We start from the raw sequence: 27,212 nt of genomic DNA, 5'->3' as shown, positions 1-27,212 counted from the left end.
CAGTTAATTTGGTACACACGTTGTTGTGCATTGCTGTGCAGTTAGATAGTTGATGGGTAGGCTGCGTTGACATGTCATTCCTCAGGGACATTCTATCATCTGTACTATGATTTGGACTGCATGTGCTATTTGTGAGGAAGTGTTAGATTATCATCTGTACATGTATCACACAATGATGATACTAATGTTTGCCTGTCTCTTTTAAACAGCTGCCCACATGACTGGCCAGGAACTTTGTGAGTTTTAGAGGTGGGCAGTGTGGTGCAGGCACATCCTCGATGTGGAGGCTGGGTACCGCATGATGGGAAGGCAGTATCGTCACGAAAGAGCCACAGGTGCATGGAGGGCTTTTAGCCAAGGGGGGCCAGCATTGGCCACAACAGCCGCCACCGCACCAACTGCAGCCACAGAGATCCTGGGATAACAGCCACTCCAGCTGGGCCCTCACCATCAGCAGCACAAGGCCCAACTGCTGCACCATTTCTACCACCACCTCCAACCACGGCACCAGCACCTGCAACATTGAGTGCAACACAAACCACTACAGCAGGTGTTATGGACATGGCAGTATTGCGCCACCTCGAATGGGACATGCAACAGATAATAAGGCACATGGACCGTCTCCAGCAAGAGGTGGCCCACAACAGCAGGAGACTGAAGTCAATCAAAAAAATTCTGAGGAGGGCAAACCTTTGAGTACATTGTTCCTCACCCCTAATTCCGTCCCCTCCCTCCTCTTTCCTCATACTGTTTTTTAGTGGGTTTAGGGGGTTTAGTGATAGGTTAGAGTAGGCTATTAGTTTAGTTAGGATACATGGGTTGAGGGGTAGGGGGAGTTATAATATTACATGTTGGTTTGTATGTTGATGATGGGGTTTATGTGTATTTAAAAAAGATATTTAAAAAAGTACAAAAGAATATATATTTGTTTAGGATTAGTTAGTATGCATTTAGGTTAGTATATGTTGTCCTACATGTATCCCGTCATATAAGGGGGTGGGGAGGTTAATGTTTAGAGTATTTAGTTACATGTGTAAGTAAGTTTAGCTTAGGGTAGTTAGGGCCAGTTTTGGGTGATGTATAGTTAGGATAGGTTAGGTTAGTATAGGTGTTTGACATAGTTTAAGTTTCCTTTCATACATATATAATACGGTTTTATGAACTCCTTAACGGTATGTGTCATATGCTTGGGAATCTGGGCCTTTGCATGAGTGTACAGTGTCAAATTTGTGTTTGCCTGCTTGTTCCATCCTGTATCCACATCCCATTCTTGACATGGTTATTCCCACTTCCAAATGAGCTGTTACATTGGCAGCTACAACAAAGCTACATGTCTATGCATCTGCCATCCATTGAACCCACTAATCAAGGTTACTATGGTTCCCATGTATTGTAAAGGTAGGTCTGATTTTAAAGCAGTCATCGTTTGAGTCCTGTGTTGGAATCTTGGGCACTGTGGGACATCTGCCTGCAGCCTGATGTTCATGTGAACCCTGATAAACTGAGTGGTGTCATAATCTTATGAAGCTCAGTATACATAAATTACACCTATGATTTTTTACATTGTACTCTCAGGTAACGATATTGTCCAAACACTCGTACACATCCATTCCTGCTCTATGGTGTGGGTGTGGGATTTAAGTTTAGAGTCATATGTCACATACACAATGATTGCCTTGTGGGGGATATGGGCAAAATTGAGATTCATCTTGTAGATACTTTGGGCCTGACATACACATTTTCTACACAGCATTATACTGTTTGTGATGCGTTAGCTTCAGAAATAAGCAAGAAGCAGCACAGATGTTGATAAAATCCATACGCTTGTGCATAGATATCAGCCCACATTCTTTCTACACAACTGTATTAACATTCTGTGGCCATTGACATGTTACATGCATCACAAAACTCCTGCACAGCTGATGTGTCACATTACACAGAGACAAAGTGGTTGTGTAGGTGTTGTTGATTTTAAAGTGCTGTAGTGCAATATTTACATAGCCCAGGATTGTAAGTCCATTAGTGTGACGCATTATATTGTGACGCAACACAAGTGCAAAGGTGAGGGTCATGTCATTGGACATGCTGTGATGGAGTGTCATTCAGTGCAGAGGAATATTAATTGCCAATTAGGTAGTGAGAGACAATTGCAGACTATAGTGGTAAGGTAAACAGTGTGTTGGAGAACAGTGCATGTTACCAACCATAGCAAGACTGGCATGTTATAAAGCACAGGACATAGGAAAATCACTGCCCATGAGGCATGGACTGGTGCTACTGGGTATTCCTACGGGTAAAGGAGATCTGTTCCACGTCTTCATCTTCTGATGTGTGTGTAGTCTCCTCTGCCATTGGTAGTGGTGGGTTTGAGGGGGCAACACACACTTCAGTGTTTGGAGAAGTGGACTCTGAATTCCCAGTAGCTCCCATCTGTGGAACTATTAAGGGCAAAACTGCAGCAAGGAGGAGCTGCTGGTTATTGAGTATAGCAGTAACATCGCTGTGGTAGGCAGCCAGGTCGGCCCTGAGTGGGTCATGATTGTAGTCATGCATGCAGTGAAATGTTTGGGATGCCAGGTGTTGTGGCAACTCCCTAACTGCAGTGGTAAAGTCCCTCACACTCTGCTAGTCCTTGCAGTAGGGATTGCTGGACTTGCATTGCTGTTGACATCATGCACGTGCACATGAGCATCCCCTCAAGGCTGGCTGCCATATTTTACATCCCCACCCGCACCGCCTTGGCCAGCTCCCGCTGGACTCCCACAATTGTCCTCTCAAAGGTGGTCCCAGTGTCATCAGAGTCCTCAGCTGTGTTTGAGCTGGCAGGTCGTACTATTGGGGTGGTGGGTGGGCTCTCTGTGATGGCTGCTACATCTGTGCTCCTCCTTACCACTGAAGGTGGGGTCTGGAGTGTTCCCAGGACATCTTGGTGGGTTTTCTAGCTAATGGTTGTCATCTCGTCATCCAAGTCATCAGGGTAGTCCAGGACAGGCATATCCACAGGAGAGCCATCATCCTCTGCAATGAGCTATTGTACAATTAGTGTGTTTGTGTTGTGGCAGATGTAATGTGACATCACTGAATTCCTATTAGTGGAACATTGTAATCTTGGTTCCTGTCATTAATATTAGCATTCTCACAGGCCCATGCCCCACCTGCATGTCACATGTAGTGTGGGCAGTTTGGGGAATTGTCTGGGTCACATCCTCTAGGTGTAGGTTCTGTCAAAATTGTGTCTTGCCACCTTTTTGTCCTACTCAACCCTCCCTCTACTTCCATTATCATGGTGAGGCCTTGCAATGCCTGTTGGTGTTCTACTGCCACTTGCACCACACATACCAATATGAAACTGACCCAGTCTATGATATTTCACATGCACCTATACGTTGCTGAGACCTAACACATACCATGCATGCATTGGCATGACACATTGATAGTGTGTCATGTTGATGTTAGCCAATGTGTGCTACATTGGATTGCACTGATGGGCCTGGAAGTGTTCCATTTCCTCTTATGACTGTGCAAGTGTGTTTCACTAGCTAGACACATATGTCCTCCCCCTCAATGCTGTTGTCTTAGCAGTATGACAGTTGAGATGTTGCAAGGTGGCATTGCACCTATTGTAACACAGGCACGGGGTAGACCCCGGAATGGGCAGCATGGGTATGACATTACTGCTGTGTCCTTCATAATGTAAGTAACAATACATGATGTTTATTGCACCTATAGACATGAGCATTTGACAGGATTTACACTTTCTTAGGAATTGAAGGGGATTGATCACGTCTTCATCCTGAACCCTCATTTTGGGTGTGTTTGTTCCATGCGCACCTAACTACCATTTCCTAATTGACCAGCACACACAGCACAGGTGGTAGTGGTAACTTTTGTCAATGGTAAATGCCGCTTGAGGAAATGGCCTGAGACTGGGAATTGTCCCCTAGTTCACGTTCTGACAATACCAGCTGTCCTGTGATGGCTGCCCAGTTTTATGTTCTACCCTACCCTCCTGGTCTGCTACAGCCCATGCACCCATGCTGTGCCCCCTCCCCCTTTCCACTGCCTGATTTCTATGGCTGACATGCATTGTGTAGTAGGTATGCACCTCCCCCTGCTTGCAACTAACATTTAGGCATTTTGGTCCCCCATGCAACTTACCCTCCATATGTGTTATTTCCTGGTAGTCTGCGCTGTCCTGCGATTCCTGTGATGATCTCCTCTGGGGTGACGGCTGCCACCATCTCCTCCATCTCGTCCAGGGCCTCCTGCGGTGCTAGACTCCCACCTCTAGTCTGCAGTGCTGCCTTCCTGTCCCTTGCCATTTTTTTCTTTGTCCTGCGCTTGCAGTCATGCCAGCATTTCTTGCACTCTGTGACAATTCTCCTGACCTCTGCCACACTGTTTACCTTGTCGACAAAGTTTTGCCAAATTGCCTCTCTCCTCCCAATTGGCAATTTTGAGGTGATGAAAAGTTGATGCTGGTGCTCCGTCAACTCTCTGAACAGTATTTCATGCTCCTCTGCACTGAAACAACACTTCCTTTTCTTCTTGTCTCTCCCCTGGGTCTTGTCTGTATCCTCCTGGCTGGTTCCTGGTAGATTGTGGGTCTCCCTGGGGTTTCGACTGGCTGATTGGATCCATTTTGGGGCTCCTTAGCACTGTTTGCTGTGTTTGCGTTGCTTTTTGATGCTAATGTGGTGGAAAATGGCGCATATCCGGTTTGCAACGTCGCAAACCGGATTAGAGTCCTTTTCCCTCCGTTAATGTCGTTTTGCTTTATGACGCGGCGCAATAGTTAACTAAGGGGCACTAGGACATGCTTATCCCCCTGCTGCTCCGAATGATCTCCTCCAAGGCCAAATTTGCCAGTCCTGTAGAATTCCCACAGGTAGATGGTTTCTTGGTAGAGACCGCATCCCCCATTTGTACTCTAACTGTACACAGTCAAAGCATGTGTGCTTGAAAAAGGTTGCCTTGATGCACCGCCTAGCAGATCCTTCCCCTTATTCTCAGAAAAGTCATAGGATTCCTCCTCCTAGTTGGAGCCCTTTTTGGGAATGATCTGTTTTACCCTGGATCTCCCCCTTTTTCTGCTGGGGGAGACCTGAAGCATCATTCTTGGTGTCACTCCCATGTACCTTCTTATAGACACTGGTGCTGATTCAGAGCTCTCTTGGTACAGTGAGCCTGGAGTCAATAAGGTGGTGGTGCAACTCTATAAAGAAACTCCTGATCATGTGTTCTTTTCAAACAAATATTGGCAGCCCTTCATAGGCACTCACTTTGTTGCCCTTCACCCAGCCATTTTGTACCTTACTGGAATAATCCAAAGAATTTACAGAAGACTGGTTAGACAGTGTCTACCTATCCCTAGACTTCAGGTGATACTTCTCAGAGGTCTGACTCAACTTTGTGATAAAGGTTTACTTTATCAGGCATTTATCATCTGCTTAACTACCTGTAGGGATCATAGGGTAGCCCTCCCAACAATTGTCATGTGCTTCCAAAGACTTGCCCCCATCCTCCTAAAAGACCCTATACATATGCATGGTTACCTCATATGCTCCAAACCATTTATCAATGTCATCCCAAACCTTGTATCGAGGCACTAGATCTTTGGGAATGTGGGTCCTTATACCTCCTCTAGGCACCTCTGTGTCAATGGTACCATCTTCACTGGAGTCTTTCAGCCTCATGAGGTCCAGCTCTTTCAGCAGCATTGTCTTCTTCTCCAGTGCTAGTTTTCTTTCAATTAATATCCTCTCAGCCTTTTTCTCTGCCAAGGTTCTCTTTGCTTCAGCCTTTTATCTGCTGTAGCACTCTCCTCCTAAGTCTTTTCTCATCTGCAGCCAGTTTCATCTTGACCAGCTGCAGCCTCAGTTCTCTCTAAGCTCTGTTATCTCTTTGCTGTGGATTTGGCAGGTGCCTCAACTCCTGTGGGTCCTCCACCCTCCTAGACCATACCCTGGATATTTTCTTCTTCTTCCTCTACTTCATCCTCCCCTTCTACATCATCATCATCCTCTTGCTTCTGTGATGTATTCTGCAGCAGGCAGCCCTCCTCCCAGGCTCTGAGGGCTACTTCGTACTCCATTTTCTTGGAACCTTTTGCTATCTTTAGCCCCCCCTGTCCTTGCACCACTTTGTCAGCTCATTCAAGCACATTGATGAGGCTTCTTTCCACTTTTATGTTTAGTAAAGAATATCAGCGGCACAAAGTATGAGATGGGAATAAAATTTGGAAATGGGGAAAATGTTCTCAAATAAAAAAGAGGAGAATTAAAAGAAATTATTTTTCGGTCATATTATTATAAGATATTATTGGTTTTATCCACTTCACTGAGTGGCACTGCACAAACACAAGTACTGAATGCTCACTCTATCTCCAGTGTAAGAAACAGGGCTATTATTTGAGAAGAGTGTGAGCCCCATTCAAATTATAAGAACAATCTTTTTCAGGCTGAACCACAAAGGACAATAAATAAACATGTGCTTAACCTTCCAGTACCCTGGCACAGAAACAGTCAAGCTCAACTTAGTATGTGTAAAGTATTTATGCAACACTCAAATAGTATTACATTGAAAATAGATCACATGAAAATTCCAAATCTAATTTAGTAAAATAGAGAATATTTTAATATATAGAATGTAAGTGAAATTACAAAAATCCAATAAGTAGAACTGTAAATATGAAGGTTCCATTTTCTCAATAGAAATAGTGCCAAAAAGCACAAAGAGCCATTTGTGTTATCTGGTTACACCGGACTGGTTAAAAGTTAAGGCCAAATGCATTGAAGAGCAGGCGGTATGCAGGGATAATTTACATTCTTTCTTAGTCCAGTTTCTTGGAAGAAGCTTGGTTCAATGAGGTAAACAGCAGCTAGCTACAAGCTGGGTCCAGACAGGTCTTGTTGTTGGTGAAATGCTAATGTCCTGGAGATTCATTGGAACTTCCTTTTTGGCAGGAGTCAGTGGGGTGGTTGTTTTTGGCCCAAAGAGCTGGTTGATGAATGGATTTTCACATTAGCAGGTAATATGGGAGGGTTGTTGTTGACATGAAGAGATCCATACAGGAGACGTCCAGGGTCTGTATCTGGGAAGGTCTCTTCAGCAGTCGTATGCAGCTTCTGCGATGGCCTCAGTGAAGTGCATTTGTGAGGAGACTGTGGCCAGTTATTCTCAATGCAAAGCACTCCAACCATCTGGTTTTTCACCAGGAGGCGAATTGTAAGATTTAGGGAGTACTCTCTAACTTCACAAAGGATCCAGGACCAAGGAGCTCCTCTTAGGGGATAGGACTCACTCCAGCAGAGGCCAGCAGCAGGGTCCAGGCAGGTCCAGTTAGTGCTGATCAGCTGGGAAGTTGAAGGTAAGGCCTCTGGAAGCTTGGTTTGCCCATGTAGATTAAACAGGAGGTCACCCAACTAAGTCACTTCTGGGATCCTGGACTTGGATCTAGCATGGGTAGTAAAACAAAGGGCATGCAGGCATAAATGTGAGCAGCATTTGCCAATGACAAGGCAGGCATCTTCTGAAGTCAGGAAGGGGCTGGGTATAACCCACCAGGCCATCTTGCCTTGCTCAAGAGCAGAATACCCTCCCCCACACAAGGACCTTTTATCGCCTGTGTGGAAGGAATGTACATTACACTAGGGGGGATTCACTAACATCCTGGATACTGGCAGGAGGCAAATGTGGTATGGAAAGCGAAATGATATAAGTCGTATTTTCAAAATAGTAATTTAAAATCCATCATTACCATTAAAGAGGTTTTTAAATTGCAATTCAATGAGTGGGGAAACTATTTATCCAGTTGTTCCCAAACTGAAGTTTTCACCTACTTAATTTAGTAAGGTAACCCAGTGTTTGTCTATGGAATACCAGCCTTTCCACAGTGAAAAAATGACTTTGGGGCTTACCCTGTCAGGGCATGCAAAACCTAAGTGCACCTGTTGTACTTTTGAAATGTCATACACTCTGCCATAAGATACTTTAGGACTTACCTTAAGGATGAATTTTAAGTAATGATTAGGGAGGTTTAGGCCTGACAATATATTTCATTTGCCAGGTTAAAATAGCAGTTTTAAGACTACACTAGAGACTGTAGTGGCAAGCCTAAGACATGTTTTCCAGTGCTACTTAAGTGAGTAGTGCAATGAGTGCTGTTAATTTACAGGCCCTGGTTACATGCAGTACCGTATGATAGGGAGGCATAAGTAAATTAAATGGGCCAATCAGGTGTATACCAATTTTACCATGATTAAAAGGGAGAGCACATACACGTAACCTCAGTTTAGCAGGTGTAAAGTGTACAGAGTCCTACAGCCAACAAAATGGGTTCATCTACAGAAGGCAACAATTCGGGGTGATCCTGCAGAAAGGGTAAATTTCAACAATCCTATACTCCATAGCTCCCATCAATCTGTCCCATGACATACTATTTCCATATGCTTTCCTCCCTTTTCGGGTAAAACATTCCTGGTGTTAGCTGGGTTATTTCCCAAACTATTACTTCCGCCAATGTGAAGCAGAATACTTCCATTGCCACCTTTCTCTCACTTTGCCCCTCTCTATAAGCACCCTAACCTGCACGGAGTACATCTTCATTGAACATGTCACTGTGGCCCTACTGCAATGACTTTTCTGGGGAAAAACTGGTGTTTTGCAATATCTGAGTGGACAATGTCAGTGAAAATGCCAGTGAAGATACATTATTATTTTGTTGCGATCAAAATGGGGAAATATTCATTAGAAATGTTTGATGGTCGAAGAAGGGAGATGAAAGGTTAATAGAAACCAATGGACAGTGAGATGATAGGAAAGAGAGATGGTCTTTCAAAAAAATGAACATGAGATGAGCTGATAGAAGTGAAGGGTCATGAAGCACAGGAATGCAGATAGAGTGAGAGTACAGGAAGCAGATTAAAGTAAGGGAAACATCTTCAGCCACATCAACACAGATATAGAGAACGAGAGAGAGATTGAGCACAAGAAAGGGCTTGCAAATCTGCTTCTAAGCACTGCTATAGCTTCAAGTCTATCAACCAGACCTGAGAGTATCAGATGTCAGCAAGATAATTTGTTCCAATTGAATCTTGTACCTTTGTGTATGTCTGACACACAAAAAAGAAAGCTGTATTGTAATGGTGGCTTTTCTTACTAAAAGCAAAATCAAACACGTAATAAATAATAATAAACTACTGTTTTAGGGAACAAAAAGATGTTCATGAGGGGGGTCCCCAAATAAAGACAGGAAAATGTTCCTTCTGACATCGAGAAGAAGACTTATGTAAACCCTATTAAAGGCGTGGCACATATACTGGGATGAAGAAAATTATGTAGGTCTTCTATGTGAATGTTATGAAATGACAGGTGTTCACAAAGAGCCTAAAAGGAAGGGGCATTTATAGGAGGAATAAGTGGGCTAACTTCACAATGCAAATGCATGTATGAGTTTATATAGTTATAATACAGACTTAGCCGGAGGGGAACGGAGTATTGTATATTATTGGTAATAATGGAGATGAAGCAAGACCGCATATATCAAATGGGAGCCTAAATTGTTGAATTACACACAGCTGTGCACAATTACACCATCATCTCTAATTAAGTGATTTGCTCACAACTGCCCAATTTTCAATCATGATCCAAGCTGGATATAAAGCTAGGTTCCCAGGTTTACTTATTAATTATAAATGATTTGAACCTTCATTACATTTCAGATTTTTGTCTGATGATTAAGTTTCAGGTTTGTCTATATGCATATACACCATGGGCTGAAGTGTAACATGGTGGTATTTAATTGAAATGTTCATGCATTTTGCAGTAATGATTTATTAATAGTGATGTATCTCCAGTGTACCCATCAGGGTGGAACAGAGATCGTATTAATACTGTAGTAATAATATAAAATAGTATACAATGGGTTGATGAATCTTTTTTTTCAGTCCTTGGCCTTCCAAATCTTTCTTCATATGGCTATACGCTGCTGTGACTCGAAAGCCCCAATATTGCAATTTACAGCTAGTAAAGCGGGTTTCTGCTTGTGAGCTGCAGGTTAAACATCTTTAAAAATACAGACACATGGCTTGGCCATGCCTGCACTCGGTCCTATTATCCTTTCATCCAAATGAAAGACGGTTGGTCAAAGATGCCAATATTTAAATGGCATTAAAAATCTGGGAATGCATTTGATTCCTACGCCACCTCAGGGGTGGCATAAGAATGACTGTAGGAAGTTGGCTCTGTATGTGCTATTTCAAAGTAAGGAATAGCATGCACAGAGTCCAAGGGTTCCCCTTAGAGGTAAAATAGTGGTAAAAAGAGATAATACTAATGCTCTATTTTGTGGTAGTGTGGTCGAGCAGTAGGCTTATCCAAGGAGTAGTGTTAAGCATTTGTTGTACATACACATAGACAATAAATGAGGTACACACACTCAGAGACAAATCCAGCCAATAGGTTTTGTTATAGAAAAATATCTTTTCTTAGTTTATTTTAAGAACCACAGGTTCAAATGTAACATGTAATATCTTGTTTGAAAGGTATTGCAGGTAAGTACATTAGGAACTTTGAATCATTTCAATTGCATGTATACTTTTCAAGTTATTCACAAATAGCTATTTTAAAAGTGGACACAGTGCAATTTTCACAGTTCCTGGGGGAGGTAAGTTTTTGTTAGTTTTACCAGGTAAGTAAGACACTTACAGGGTTCAGTTCTTGGTCCAAGGTAGCCCACCGTTGGGGGTTCAGAGCAACCCCAAAGTTACCACACCAGCAGCTCAGGGCCGGTCAGGTGCAGAGTTCAAAGTGGTGCCCAAAACGCATAGGCTTCAATGGAGAGAAGGGGGTGCCCCGGTTCCAGTCTGCCAGCAGGTAAGTACCCGCGTCTTCGGAGGGCAGACCAGGGGGGTTTTGTAGGGCACCGGGGGGGACACAAGCCCACACAGAAATTTCACCCTCAGCGGCGCGGGGGCGGCCGGGTGCAGTGTTGGAACAAGCGTCGGGTTTCCAATGGGAGTCAATGAGAGATCAAGGGATCTCTTCAGCGCTGCAGGCAGGCAAGGGGGGGCTTCCTCGGGGAAACCTCCACTTGGGCAAGGGAGAGGGACTCCTGGGGATCACTTCTGCAGTGAAAGTCCGGTCCTTCAGGTCCTGGGGGCTGTGGGTGCAGGGTCTTTTCCAGGCGTCGGGACTTAGGTTTCAGAGAGTCGCGGTCAGGGGAAGCCTCGGGATTCCCTCTGCAGGCGGCGCTGTGGGGGCTCAGGGGGGACAGGTTTTGGTACTCACAGTCGTAGAGTAGACCGGGGGTCCTCCCTGAGGTGTTGGTTCTCCACCAGCCGAGTCGGGGTCGCCGGGTGCAGTGTTGCAAGTCTCACGCTTCTTGCGGGGAGTTTGCAGGGTTCTTTAAAGCTGCTCCTTTGGATAAAGTTGCAGTCTTTTTGGAGCAGGTCCGCTGTCCTCGGGAGTTTCTTGTCGTCGTCGAAGCAGGGCAGTCCTCAGAGGAGTCAGAGGTCGCTGGTCCCTATGGAAGGCGTCGCTGGAGCAGAGTTCTTTGGAAGGCAGGAGACAGGCCGGTGAGTTTCTGGAGCCAAGGCAGTTGTTGTCTTCTGGTCTTCCTCTGCAGGGGTTTTCAGCTAGGCAGTCCTTCTTCTTGTTGTTGCAGGAATCTAGTTTCTAGGTTCAGGGAGAGCCCTTAAATACTAAATTTAAGGGCGTGTTTAGGTCTGGGGGGTTAGTAGCCAATGGCTACTAGCCCTGAGGGTGAGTACACCCTCTTTGTGCCTCCTCCCAAGGGGAGGGGGTCACATCCCTAATCCTATTGGGGGAATCCTCCATCTGCAAGATGGAGGATTTCTAAAAGTTAGAGTCACCTCAGCTCAGGACACCTTAGGGGCTGTCCTGACTGGCCAGTGACTCCTCCTTGTTATTCTCATTATTTTCTCCGGCCTTGCCGCCAAAAGTGGGGGCCGGGGCCGGAGGGGGCGGGCAACTCCACTAGCTGGAGTGTCCTGCGGTGCTGTGACAAAGGGGTGAGCCTTTGAGGCTCACCGCCAGGTGTTACAGCTCCTGCCTGGGGGAGGTGTTAGCATCTCCACCCAGTGCAGACTTTGTTACTGGCCTCAGAGTGACAAAGGCACTCTCCTCATGGGGCCAGCAACATGTCTCTAGTGTGGCAGGCTGCTGGAACCAGTCAGCCTACACAGATAGTTGGTTAAGTTTCAGGGGGCACCTCTAAGGTGCCCTCTGTGGTGCATTTTACAATAAAATGTACACTGGCATCAGTGTGCATTTATTGTGCTGAGAAGTTTGATACCAAACTTCCCAGTTTTCAGTGTAGCCATTATGGTGCTGTGGAGTTCGTGTAAAACAGACTCCCAGACCATATACTCTTATGGCTACCCTGCACTTACAATGTCTAAGGTTTTGCTTAGACACTGTAGGGGCACAGTGCTCATGCACTGGTACCCTCACCTATGGTATAGTGCACCCTGCCTTAGGGCTGTAAGGCCTGCTAGAGGGGTGTCTTACCTACACTGCATAGGTAGTGAGAGGCTGGCATGGCACCCTGAGGGGAGTGCCATGTCGACTTACTCATTTTGTTCTCACTAGCACACACAAGCTGGTAAGCAGTGTGTCTGTGCTGAGTGAGGGGTCTCTTAGGGTGGCATAATACATGCTGCAGCCCTTAGAGACCTTCCCTGGCATCAGGGCCCTTGGTACCAGAGGTACCAGTTACAAGGGACTTATCTGGATGCCAGGGTGTGCCAATTGTGGAATCAAAAGTACAGGTTAGGGAAAGAACACTGGTGCTGGGGCCTGGTTAGCAGGCCTCAGCACACTTTCAATTCAAAACATAGCATCAGCAAAGGCAAAAAGTCAGGGGGTAACCATGCCAAGGAGGCATTTCCTTACAATGACTCAACGGAAAGAAATATTTTTTTCCTCTTTTAATGTGTGCTGCATTTTGTAGCACGTATTGAAAGAGTAAAACACCTCTTGTGATTGTTTTGGGGCAGGAAGGTGACCCTTCCTGCACAAAAACAGTCATTCCTGCAATGCAGGTATCCTTGCACAATGGTGGAAGGGTGCCTGCTTTGGCGCTAAGCAGAAATGTGTGCGCCAGAGCAGGGGGAGAGGACAGAAATGCACCATATCTTGTAGATACAGTGAAGTTCTGCCATTTCCCGGTGGCGCAGGACAGCACAGCAAGGCACTTGCTGTGCAACTCTGTGCTACGGGCCTTGTTAATGAGGCCATAAGCTTGGTGGTCTTAGGCTGCTTTATTGCTTTGATGGGGAATGTGTTTTTTTAGTATGTTCACCCAGATGTCAGTCCTACTCAACCTCTGTGATTCCCTTGTCTATGTAAAATGTGAACTCTTGTCTCCAGCACTAAGCTTGAGCTTTAAAATCACCTCTTCAGGCAGACATGCAAATGTAGGTCAGCTTGAGAGACAGCAACGACCAGAACTTGCGCATCCAGGGTGTGTTTCATTCATGCCTTTGAGTTGGATTTGAGACTGGGTACCCTTTTTACCATGTTTCCCAACCACCAACTACCATTTTCAGAGATGGTAAGGAAGCCCAATAGGTAAGCCACCAAAGGGCATTGTGGTTTGATGCACACCATGCTGCTGCAACAGAAAACATTGGTGGGTGCAGTGCCAGGTGCCATCTTTGCTCAGTGATTTGCTGATCCTCTCTATCAGCCTGTTACATGTTCAGCTAACAAATACTTAGGGCAAGAGGCACACACAGTGATTTGTGGACTGTGAGAGGTCAGCACCCAGCAGCCTGTGACAAGGCACAGTGGAATATTGCGCCCCACATGTGTCCCTAAAGTGGTGCACATGTGCTGCACTACTCAAACTGAGCTACATAGCAATCATGAAATAGAGGTGCACAAAGATGGGTGGCTCTTCTCTGCTGCTCATGTACAGACTGTTATAGTAAAGTGCATGACTTAAAGTAACTGTGTAATATAACGTTATTGTCAAACCATCACTCTGATGCAAATACTGCCTGACCGGCCATGGGTGGACTTCCTTCTGGGATAGACTAGGCAGCCGGGATCATTTTAATCAGATACTGCCTGAGGAGCCATCTTTTAAAAGTCCCTGTCTCCACTCACAAGTGCTGGTGCCTAAACAAAGTCACAGTTGCTGGGGTCTCTATTTGCCAATATAACTTTGCAGATTCTTAGGACATGATTTACTTAGGACTTTTGTTGCCCTTGCATGACACAAGTCATTGCAAGGCAACGCAAGTCCTTTAGTGTTATTAACTAAGCCATGGAAAGCCACCTTGCAAGGCTGTGTGTGGTTTAGTGAAACCAAAGTAACACATTTCATGGATGGGATATGGGCATTCCCATGCACCCCCCATGGATTTTGACACAATGCCTGATTTACAAATGTCTGTAAACCAGGATTGCGTCAAAATGGTGCGCCTCCCTGAGATAAGCTTAACGAGGAGAAATACCTTTATTTTTCCTTGTTACTTCCTCTTTGTATATGTTCTGCCTTCTGCAGTACACACACAAAGTGGAAAATGCCTTTAAGGATTGCTTTTGTACAAGAAGGTATCCCTTCCTGCACAAACACAATCCTACCTTTAATGCAGCTCCCTGCACCAGGGGCATGCACTCAAGTGCTTCAGTGCTAGGGACAGCTGAAACATGCCATATGTTTGTAAATATGGCACATTTATGCTCTGTTCCTTTCATTCAACACAAAGCAGCAAGTTGCCTTGCTGAGTTGCATGAAAGAAATCTGCCCCTTAGTTTTTTAGCCAGTATTGGACTTTTTAGAAGCAAAACCACAAGCACCTCAATTCCTTGCCCGCTCTGAAATGCAAAATGTTATTAGTAAAATGTGTACTGCCGGAAGAACACTGTGCCAGACTTGCGGTGGCCTTCGGACTGCCACCAAAGCAGAGGTCTGGAATCCACATTATGACCATGGCGGAGCTGCCACAGTCTGACCACCGGCAATGCAAGTTTTCTGCTGGTCCACAGCCTGGCAGTGCCGGCAGTCTTAATCCACCAGGGCAGCGCAGTAAGCACTGCTGCCCTGGGGATTAAGAGTCCCCTCTCCTCCGGCTTTTACATGGCATGGGCAGTGCAGGGGCCTCCATGGGCAGACACACCACAACATGACCACCAGCTCAATTATGAGCCGACGTCAATGTTGTGGCCTGTTTCCCTCGCCATGCACTGCTAATTACCCCACAAATTAAAGCACACATGACAACTTTGATAGCATCATTGATAATATCAATGTAATATTTGTAGTAAAATGTTTGAGGAAAAAACTGTGCATGGTGATGGCACGAGGTACAGTTACCTTAGGGCACAAGTTATAGTTACTTGAGATAATGATAACTATAGCAGGAGAATTTCTATGGTTTTGTTGGTTTAAAATGTGAGACTTAATGTAATGCCCCTGTAACCTTTGGCTTTTTAACGCAAATTTCTCTGTTTTATTTAATTCTATTTCCTATCTATAACATCTCTGTAACCTTTGTTTTTTCAGTGAATATATATGTATATATATATAAATATATATATATATATATAATTTTCTCCTAGGACTCGTGCCCCAATACACAGCCTTTTCCTTCCAGCAAATCCCAGTGAAGGCACAAACCGGTACACATTGACTTGCTGTTTTAAAAAGGGGGGTTATTTCATAATTATAAAGTGCCAAGTGCGAGGTGCTGCAAAGAAAAACTATATAATGGATGAGAAATTAAAATTCACTTTTCCGTATCTTAAAGTCTTTTTTATTACTTTAGTAAAAGGAATGTATTGGATCTAAATTACACATCAAGTACATGCATGTAATATAGTTTTGGTAAAGTTGCCTTCGTGGAACATGAAAGGAGGAATATATTTAAATAGTTATGAAACACATAATTCATATCTGGCAAGTTAAAGCGATCAATTAAGCACGCAATTTAAATACTAGAACAGCAATGACTGAACAAACTTTTTTAATGCATGAAGGGACTCTCTAAAATACAGCTAATAAACCCAAACACTAAGGAATTAACTTACTATCTCCAAAAAAATTATTCGGAGTAAATATTCAAAAAACGAATTCAGCCGAGTCAAACCATTAGCGTAATTAGCAGAATTTGCACATGAATACCTCAGCAAGGCATTGGATATTTCATTCTAAATACCGTTTAAACCCGATGTGCTAAAATTAGAGGCTTTGTCAGATATGAGCGCACCTGAGATTGAGAAAAGGTCAGAAAGCAGACTGAAGTCAGGATGTGGACAGCTTCAGCCTCCAGGCTTTTCTGAAAGCCAGGAAACAGGTTTATCATTCATGCTGCTCCTCCCTCCTTAACCTTTATGTGTCCGCAAACAGGACGTGAAATGTTGACTTTCAGTACACACAACATTCAACGAATACACAGCACTCAGCATACTGATGCAGTACATCAGCTGCTCTGCTGATATTATGATTGTCATGACTGTCTATTAGTATAGGTGAGTACCTAATTACCTAACTCTTCTGTGAATGCATATCTTTAGGTTGACAATATTCATCACATTCAGTTTGTGAAAGATGAACTTTCAAGGTTAATTGAGGTGGACATGCTTTGTAGGGGCAAAATGCAATGCGTGAATACCTTTCTACAGCTCTTGTTGGTGAGCATTTCAACGTGACAGTAAAAAAGATTATCAGAAACTGTTTGTGAGAAATTGGGTTGTTGGGTAACTGGGGTGTGAGCCTTCCTTAAGCAGCAACAATTCTTGTCAGGTCAGGATAAGGCCCAAAAACCCCAAATTAATGTGTGCTCACCCTTTGGTAGCCTGGCACAGAGCAGTCAGCCTTAACCTGAAAGCAATGTGTAAAGTACTTATGCAACGCTTCAAACAGTACTACAGTGAAAACACCACACTAAAAATATCCCACACCAGGTTAGCAAAAGGGTAGAAAAATATAACTTAGTGTAATAAATAAAACAAGAGCAAAACAACAAAAATCAAATTAGTACAACTTGAGTTATGATTTTTTAAAGATTAAACTGTAAATTAGCTTTAGAAGCAAAAAGCTCTAACTGGGGATATATGGTCGAGCCAGACTGAGACGAAGTCAAAAGATCAGGCTAGCCATGATGGAGTGTGGGCCAGCTACAGGAACCTAGTCAAGTTCGCTGAGCAAAGTACCTTAAATCCTGGTTGTAGAGCGCTATGTGGAGCCAAGGCGAAGGTGAATCATACACAGCTGATGCGAGGCATTTGTTTAGAGAAGCAACAAGACTGCAATGCAATGTCTTGTTGCATCATCATTAAAGATCTGATCAACAGGGCTCGTGAAGTGAAGGCCAGTGTCATGGATGCATTGCACAACCGAGGCCATGCGTCTGTTCTGATGAGCAGTGAATCTGAGATGTGGAGCTTTCGCGTCATTGCTGAGGCTGCTATCGATGAGGGATGCGAGGACCTATTCCAGGAATAAGTTGTGTAGCGGCAGTTCCAAAGGCAATGCATTGAACCCAAGATGTGGGAGATGGTGGAAATGCAAATCTTCTGCAATGGGTACAATTCACACAGCAGCAGTGATGTGTTGGTTCTGCTCAAGCATGCAATGCTCTGCTGAGGAGATGGTCAGTTCTGCTAGGGATACACTTCTCAGCAGAGAGGATGCATCGGTTCCACTGGGAAGCACCTTAGGACCCTTCCAAGGGTCAAGGACTGGGGTGGCATAACCTGGCAGGGTAGACTCACAGAAGGCAGAGATCAGGTACAGAAGCAGGGTGGTTGGAAGTCTTTTATGTCCCCGAGACTTCAGATCAGGATGCCAGCCAACTGGCCCTTTGGGCCATTCTTGGTTCTGGTTTGGAGAGATGCAGACCCAGTCTTTCTCACTCCCAGGCAGGAGGTAAACAGGCAACAGGTCAGCGAAGCAGGAGTTCAGCAGAGTGCATTCCAACAGAGTGGCCGTCCTTCAGCAGCACTGCAGTCTTTCTTCCTGGAAGAGTATTTACAAATGTCCAGAAGTGGTGGTGTCTGAGGTCCAGTTTCAGTGGTGCCTTCGATGTCAGGGGACTTCAAAGTCATGTCTCTGAAGTGCACATATGTCCTGCCCTGACTTTAGACTAACTATAGGGGGTATGTAGCTCTTTGTGTGGGGGCAGGACACAGTCTATTAAGGTGCGAGGCTGTGCCCAGCTCCTCCCTCCCATCCTGCCCTGGATGGCCCATTAAGTCACAACTCAGCCCCCATGCTGTGTGGCTGTCTAGGGGGAATACACAAAGCACAACTGCCAACTACACTAAGTCATGTGACCAGGAACAGACTGCATGCACCAAATGGCTAAGACAAGAAAGTGGCAATTTTCTAAAAGTGGCATTTTAAGTTTGCAATTTGAAATCAGACTTCACCACAAGTTAGCATTTTACATTGTGATTTCAAAGACACAACACTAGATGGGGTTATCTCTTCTCATTTGGAAACTATGCTTATAAAGTGTAATAAAGCAATTCCATTGTTAATCAATGGAAGAGATAGGCCTTGCAGTGGTGAAAAGTTAATGTGCTTTTCATTATCAGGACATATAAAACCTTAAACTACATATACTACTTTTTAAATAAATTGCACCCTGCCCTCTGGGCTGTCCATGGCCTGCACTAAGGATGACTTATATGTATTAAAAAGGAAGGCCTAGGCCTGGCAAAAGGTTTATTTTACCAGGTCGAAATGGTGGTTCAAAACTGTACACACAGTCTCTGAGGTGGCAGGTTTGGACATGTTTTAAGGGTTACTTAAGTGAATGGCACAATCAGATGTGCAGGCCCATTAGTAGTATTTAATTTACAGGCCCTGGGCACATGTAGTTCACTTTACTAGGGACTTATAAGTAAATTAAATCAGCCAGTTGAGTGTATGCCAATGTTGCCATGTTTTAGAAAAAGAGCACAGACACTTTAGCACTGGTCAACATTGGTAAAGTGTGCATAGTCCTAAAGCCAGAAAAATAACGGAGCCAGCAAAAACAGGAGGTCTAAGGGCACAAAGGTTAAGGGGGACCATGCCAAAGAAGGCAGGTCAAACACTGTTCATCTTTATAAAGGCCTTAGAAAGGAATGAGGTGTTTATGGGTCTGAAAAGAACCCTAATACAAGCACATTTGTGCAGTTCATTGTTAAAAAAGAAAACGTTAAATGAGTACTATTTGTGTCAGCAGCATCTTAGTCCAGTATGTGAATGACTATGAAGCGAAATAAAGCGATGCTTACTGTGATTTTTAGTCCGAATCTAGACTACAGGTGTTGCACCTCACCTACTGCCTTTTTAAACGTTTGACAAAAATCTCAAGGCCAAGTTGTACGGACTATGTATACCATGTCTTATGTTAATGCATTAACAGAATCTAATTACATGATGAATACACTGGCATGATCTGTAAACTGTAAATGACTAGTAAATGGATAGGTGGACTCGTGAATGCCATCACTGGATTGCAAACATGGCTAAAATGAATAAGGTTGGATCATTTTTATTAAGGAAAATGTATTCATAAAACGTTATTGGTTATTTCTGAAAACACCTTTGACCCTTCTTTAATTATGCATGTCTTAAATAATTTCTATGCCTTAAATCTTTCCTAATCAACAGTGGAACACTGCTGGCTTGTCTTTGGACTGCCTTGCTGTTTTTGTCTTGAGGGCACCAGTTTTGGCATGAAGTATGTTAAGCGGCACATCAACCGCAGTGATTAATGATAGCCACTGCCTAGCCCAGCTGGGGTGATGGGAAAGGTAGATGAGTCCATTGTGGGGTCGTTTCTGAGAAGCTTTGGGGTCTGTGGTTCAATCCTGTGTAATTAACATGGGCCTTGTCTTAGCTGTAGGGCCTCATTTACAAGGCTTTTGTGCTACCATTGCATCATTTTTTTGATGCAGTGGTGGGGCTAAGCAATGCTTTACACTGCTCCAGATTTACAAACTGATGCATTGGGCCCACTGCATCATTTTGCAAAGCCTTGTGCCACACTATAACTGCGGCAGGTATAATGTATGCAAGGTAGGTGTTCCCGGGCAAAAAGTCACTCAGAACTCATACAGTGAAATTTACAACATTTGACTGCGTCATTCTGCGACTTCAGTGCATCAAAATTTTAACACCTTCTCAAAGTCGGAGCTAAACTGCCATCTGGCTTTTGTCTATGTGAGCCTTCCTTGCATTAGTCGAGTTGAGTCATTTTTTTATGCTAGTCCAGCAATGTGTCAGTTTGGCGCCACAGATGTGTCTGAATTTCTGACGCATCTGTGAAAATATTAGCCATGGAGCTCTGTATAGTAAATACAGAGCATCCATTGAATAATTAGGGAATCGTTGGGCTACGCAAGAAATCTGACGCATCAGGGCCCATGCATAAGTGTCTTGTAAATGAGGCCCTTAGTGCTTTGTGCCATTGCAGGTCAGATTTCTGTTTTTCCCACAAGTCTGTTACACTCATGCTTCTAGGTATGTGGGTCTGACCCTTTATACCTGTAAGGTCAGGATGTAGGATGTGAATTTCCCTGCTTCCCTTTCTCATTGCATGAGGAAAACTGGTTCATTAAACGATCTTTGCGATTTCTCTCATGAGTTTCCCATCCTAGGACTGTCTCCACTTACAAAGCTGACTTCGACAATCTTGATAGATAGCATTTTAGAGCGTCTCTGATGCTGTTTTATTCCTCGAAGTGTATTTTCATTTTTTAACCTTTGCAACGTTGAATCGAACAGACGTTGGCCGTAGTGCTAGGTTCACCCTTTATCGGCTAAAGACGTGGTTCCCTCATTCTTTAAGACTTGTTTTCATGAGAGATGTTGTAAGGAAATGCCTCCTTGGCATGGTTACCCCCTGACTTTTTGCCTTTGCTGATGCCAGGTTATGATTTGAAAGTGTGCTGAGGCCTGCTAACCAGGCCACAGCACCAGTGTTCTTTCCCTAACCTGTACCTTTGTTTCCACAATTGGCACACCCTGGCATCCAGGTAAGTCACTTGTAACTGGTACCCCTGGTACCAAGGGCCCTGATGCCAGGGAAGGTCTCTAAGGGCTGCAGCATGTCTTATGCCACCCTGGGGACCCCTCACTCAGCACAGACACACTGCTTGCCAGCTTGTGTGTGCTGGTGGGGAGAAAATGACTAAGTCGACATGGCACTCCCCTCAGGGTGCCATGCCAACCTCACACTGCCTATGGCATAGATAAGTCACCCCTCTAGCAGGCCTTACAGCCCTAAGGCAGGGTGCACTATACCATAGGTGAGGGCATAGGTGCATGAGCACTATGCCCCTACAGTGCCTAAGCAAAACCTTAGACATTGTAAGGGCAGGGTAGCCATAAGAGTATATGGTCTGGGTGTCTGTCAAACACAAACTCCACAGCACCATAATGGCTACACTGAAAACTGGGAAGTTTGGTATCAAACTTCTCAGCACAATAAATGCACACTGATGCCAGTGTACATTTTATTGTGAAATACACCCAGAGGGCATCTTAGAGATGCCCCCTGAAAACGTACCCGACTTCCAGTGTGGGCTGACTAGTTTTACCAGCCTGCCACACGGGGAGAGTGTCCTTGTCACTCTGTGGCCAGGAACAAAGCCTGTACTGGGTGGAGGTGGTTCTCACCTCCCCCTGCTGGAATTGTAACACCTGGCGGTGAGCCTCAAAGGCTCAACCCCTTTGTTACAGCACCACGGGCATCCCAGCTAGTGGAGATGCCCGCCCCCCTCTGGCCACGGCCCCACTTTTGGCGGCAAGGCCGGAGGAGATAATGAGAAAAACAAGGAGGAGTCACTGGCCAGTCAGGACAACCCCAAAGGTGTCCTGAGCTGAGGTGACTCTGACTTTTAGAAATCCTCCATCTTGCAAATGGAGGATTCCCCCAATAGGATTAGGGATGTGCCCCCCTCCCCTCAGGGAGGAGGCACAAAGAGGGTGTAGCCACCCTCAGGGCTAGTAGCCATTGGCTACTAACCACCCCAGACCTAAACACACCCCTAAATTGAGTATTTAGGGCCCCCGAGAACCAAGCAAGATAGATTCCTGCAAACGGAAGACGAAGAAGGACTGCTGACCTGAAACCGTGCAGAGAAGACGGAGACACCAACTGCTTTGGCCCCAGCCCTACCGGCCTGTCCCCCCACTTCGAGAAAAACTGCAACAGCAACGCATCCCCCAGGATCCAGCGACCTCTGAAGCCTCAGAGGACTACCCTGCATCTAAAAGGACCAAGAACTCCCAAGGACAGTGGCCCTGTTCCAAAGAAACTGCAACTTTGCAACAAAGAAGCAACTTTTAAAGACCACACGTTTCCCGCCGGAAGCGTGAGACTTTCCACTCTGCACCCGACGCCCCCGGCTCGACCTGCAGAGAACCAACACTACAGGGAGGACTCCCCAGTGACTACGACCCTGTGAGTAGCCAGAGTTGACGCCCCCCTGAGACCTCCCAGCGACACCTGCAGAGGGAATCCCGAGGCTCCCCCTGACCCCGACTGCCTGCTTCAAAGAACCCGACGCCTGGGAAACACACTGCACCCGCAGCCCCCAAGACCTGAAGGATCCGACCTCCAGTGCAGGAGCGACTCCCAGGTGGCCCTCTCCCTTGCCCAGGTGCTGGCTACCCCGAGGAGCCCCCCTTGCCTGCCTGCATCGCTGAAGAGACCCCTGGGTCTCCCTTTGAAACCAATTGCAAACCCGACACCTGTTTGCACTCAGCACCCGACTGCCCCTGTGCCGCTGAGGGTGTACTTTTTGTGCTGACTTGTGTCCCCCCGGTGCCCTACAAAACCCCCCTGGTCTGCCCTCCGAAGTCACGGGTACTTACCTGCTGGCAGACTGGAACCGGGGCACCCCCTCCTCCATTGAAGCCTATGCGTTTTGGGCACCACTTTGACCTCTGCACCTGACCGGCCCTGAGCTGCTGGTGTGGTAACTTTGGGGTTGCCCTGAACCCCCAACGATGGGCTACCTTGGACCCAACTTTGAACCCTGTAAGTGCTTTACTTACCTGAACAACTAACAAATACTTACCTCCCCCAGGAACTGTTGTATTTTGCACTGTCTAGTTTTAAAATAGCTTATTGCCATTTCTGTCAAAACTGTACATGCTATTGTGATAATTCAAAGTTCCTAAGATACCTGAGTGAAATATCTTTCATTTAAAGTATTGTTTGTAAATCTTGTACCTGTGGTTCTTAAAATAAACTAAGAAAATATATTTTTCTATATAAAAACCAGTTGGCTTGGAATTGTCTTTGAGTGTGTGTTCCTCATTTATTGCCTGTGTGTGTACAACAAATACTTAACACTACCCTCTGATAAGCCTACTGCTCGACCACACTACCACAAAATGGAGCATTAGAATTATCTCTTTTTGCCACTATCTTACCTCTGAGGGGAACCCTTGGACTCTGTGTATGCTATTTCTTACTTTGAAATAGTACATACAGAGCCAACTTCCTACAGATGTAATCAGAGGTTGTATCCGTAGTTACTCGGCAATCAATTTTATCTAAGTACTAAGTGCCCTTTCATAATTGTAATCCATCTCACTATTCAAAGGTCTCAGCGTAAAAAATAAAAAATAAATCACAAACAACAGAGATCAAAGTGAGATTTGTTGTATTTATAGTGAACTGTGCGCTACCCATGAAACCCCCCGTTTTGTCACTTTACACCCCCGGTATTTGGAAGTCTGTTGTGACGTAGTAAGATTGCTAATGAAGTGCCACCCATTAGAAAGCTCTCAATAAAATGGATTTGAGCAACAACTTAAAATGCCCACATTTCAATATAAGGCCAGCTGGTAGGAACAGATTGAGTAAGGACCTATGAGCAGATTTCTCATGACACTCGCCAGAAGAATGTACAGACTTGAAGTGTGAAGACTAATGTCTAACTCACGTGTACTGCCAGTATGGCAGTAGATGGGCACAGCCTAAATTGGCATCATTTAATTGTGGACAGAACAGGTCTGCTCCATTTCCTTTGTATAAAATGTGTAACAATGAGTGTGTTTTCACTCTTTGCTTGTAATGCTTAACATAACTTTGGGTTGTAACCATAAGGTTAAGAGAAGCTGGGCCCAGAGTTCAGATCTACGTTTATTTTTTTTACCATGGATAGATTCCTTAACAAATTTTGTGTAAGAACATTTGTATCTGGGTCAGTCCTTTATGAAAATTAACCCTTTAAATGGACAGGCTGACAGACCTAATTACTATGCTCTATCTCCTATCAAACCAAAGGCCCAGTAGACAAGTGGTTAATTCAGGAGATTATTATCACCTGGTGATGAGAGACTGCAAGAAGGGTCAAAGTTCTGTTTTTCTTGCCCAGTACTTAGACTTTTTGAAAACGTTGGAGGGAAACTACATTATTTTCTTAGGCAGAGACAAGTTCAGAGGCCCAGTAGATAGCGAAATCTTGAAGTAACACCCCATTCATAGCAGCCCACCAGTAGTACCAGGGAGAAAGCTACAGCCTTGTTCCCCTTACTGCTTGGGAAAAGGTAGAGGAAGGTGGTTCTTCTTTAGGGTCAAGCAGGGAATGCGACTCATTTTTGTCTCTGTGCACAATACAGAAGCTGAAAGTTAGAAAGGACAGAGGCACATATTACAGTAAGAAGAAATAAGGAATTACACAGCCTCACCAACACAGCCGTTTTGCCATGGCAAAGAGGGTCATGGACAATCAGAAATGTATGAGAGCATTCACTGGAAAGGTACAATCAGTGAAAGGCTCATTTGGGCAGCTATAAAATTATTTTGTCATAAACAAATAAAAACATTTGAGAATAGCGGTAGACGAGCAGCAGACATCACTTCACATGCTGAAACCCATGGCAAAAGCTATAATGGCTTCATGCCAGGTGCCTCGTGCTAGTGAGGTTCCCAATTCGATTAGGTCTGTCCAGTAAAACTGTGTGCTTTCCGAAGTATGACTTCATGTAAACATGCATGCATGCATGTATTCTTGAGTCCCCCTTAATGTATGTCTTAGATTTCACGAGACACCCTCATGATAATGTTAAAGCCAGTAGGTTTGGGCTATCAATTGTAAAGACACGGTTACCTTCTGTAGGCGTATTGTTTGGATTGTAAACAAACACCGGATAATGCATATATCAATAAATGGTTTGTTTACAGAAATAGGCCTCGTTAGGGTGTGGTGCTGGGTTTATATTAGTGGGTATATACGTACTTCAGTTTTTCACGGTAGTGGCATTATCTGGGCCCCCTCATCTCCCAGAGCAGCAGCGGCTGGATTTATAACATCCTGGTGCAAGGACTTAGTGCACCAACACTAAATAGAAATCTAGTTGGCCTGCAACCTATATCCAACCCAGATACGAAACATACAAGGTTTACCTGCTTAGTTGCACACTGAGAAAACTGTTTAGTGTAGTTCATTTGCACCCTGGTTATTCATTGAGCCCCCTTTAAGAGTGGTTTCAGTTTGCTAATTCCGCAACAAACTTGTAGATATTTGTAATTGTGTATGTAGAATTTTTTTATGTTTACACTGAAATTAAAAGTTCTGGCATTGCCTGTCATTTTTGGGCATTCCTGAGTTCTGAGTTTCGTTCCCACTTCTGGAAATCCTATTGTTTGGTAAGCGAAAGTCCAAAGTCACAAATTCTAGAAGACTATCTTATGCCTACAAATTCTAGATTTTGAAGATCATTTAGGGCTTGGTGGAGAGAGGCAATCATTATAAATCATCAGTGTTCTCGCCTGCAAGCTTGCATTTCCCCGCTCTACTTACAGTGAGAAGAAGAATAGGATTTCTAAATATGGGGCCTTATATGGTGCCATTGTTAGATAATTGTGACTTGAAAGTCTAACTGACATAGGACTGCCAGGTCATAGTAACAGTGACCTTGGTGAGTGACCTGGGTAACCGTCACTAGATTTCCCTGACCAGAACCACTATGCAAGGTATGATGGTCAAGGTCAAGGAAACTGCTCAACTGTCACTGCAATCACAGACAAAACTCATTGCACTTTGAGGTAATTTATTTTCTTTTGTTTCCTTAAGAATTAGCTACTTCTTTGGAAGATTATGCTTGAAAACTCAAAACATTGCCAAGTGGCGACATCAAACATGGTGCCAACTTATCAGTTGCCTTCAGTGGAGCAGCTGCCGGAGCCCCTCCTTGCCTTACAGGGATCTGGGTGTGGCTTTTCACTTGGAAGGGAGCAGCGATGGTCTCCATCAGTCTGGCGGGCAGATCTTCAGTAGACGAAGGGCCTGATTATGACTTCGGCGGAGGGGATTACTTCTTCCCAAATTTGACAGATATCCCGCCCGCCGAATTACGAGTCCATTATATTCTATGGAACTCGTAATACGGCGGGTGGAATATCCGCCACATTTGGGATGGAGTAATTCCCTCCACCGAAGTCGTAATCAAGCCCAAAATCACCAACTAAATCATTTATATTAAGAGGATTACACAGAAAAAGCATTGTAATTCAGTCCCTAAGATGGAGTGATGAACTGTAGTGTGTTCCATTGTTAGGGTCATTTGAATACACTTGCAGATGGTAGTAACATCAGATTGAATATTAGCGGACAGATGCCGACAGGAACTGCCAATTTTTGCAATGCCATACAAACATCCGAATTGAGCCACTGGTTGATGTTGGAAAGTGGATTAATAGTAAGGGCGAGGAGGTCCCTACACTTAGTAATAGGCCACAACCTCACATAGGGTCCAGTCAAGCTATCAAAAACTTGATCTTTGCTCAACCCTTGGTAGCTTGGCCCGTGTGACATTAGGCTTAACTAAAGAGACCGGTGTGTAAACCATTTAACATCACCATAGTGGTGAATAAGTAAAACACAATACACAATAAAAATCCAACACCAATTTAGACAAATATGACATATTTTATCTTTAAAATGACACCAAAATGACAAAGTCCAATATAGGGAACCTGAGATATGAATTTTCAAAGATTAAGTATGAAAATATGATTTTAGTACCTACAAGCAAAAAGCACCAACCACAGGCATCTGGTAGCACTTGTCAGTCAAAGTCAAAGTTTTGAGACTAACCACGATAAAGCCCAAGTTGATTAAATGGAACGCGAGTCCTCTGTCAAATTTTGACTTTCCGACTTAGGTTCTGATTATGATCTAGGTGGATGGGATACTCTGCCACAAATGGTTATAATGGAACTTGT

General features: G+C 44.5%; 1 long non-coding RNA gene across 1 annotated transcript in view; it reads left to right on the top strand.

The window, feature by feature from the left end:
- The window catches only part of LOC138282384 (uncharacterized), a 103,681-nt gene extending 95,890 nt beyond the window's left edge, over window positions 1–7,791 (top strand). Inside the window, exon 4 of the long non-coding RNA XR_011200944.1 lies at window positions 210–7,791. This is a non-coding gene — a long non-coding RNA (uncharacterized lncRNA). The remainder of the gene's footprint in view (window positions 1–209) is intronic.
- Window positions 7,792–27,212: the final 19,421 nt, after the last annotated feature.

Source organism: Pleurodeles waltl, chromosome 2_2, assembly GCF_031143425.1.
Source record: "Pleurodeles waltl isolate 20211129_DDA chromosome 2_2, aPleWal1.hap1.20221129, whole genome shotgun sequence".
Lineage (NCBI taxonomy): Eukaryota > Metazoa > Chordata > Amphibia > Caudata > Salamandridae > Pleurodeles > Pleurodeles waltl.
This window is presented reverse-complemented; position numbering and strand designations above follow the sequence as displayed.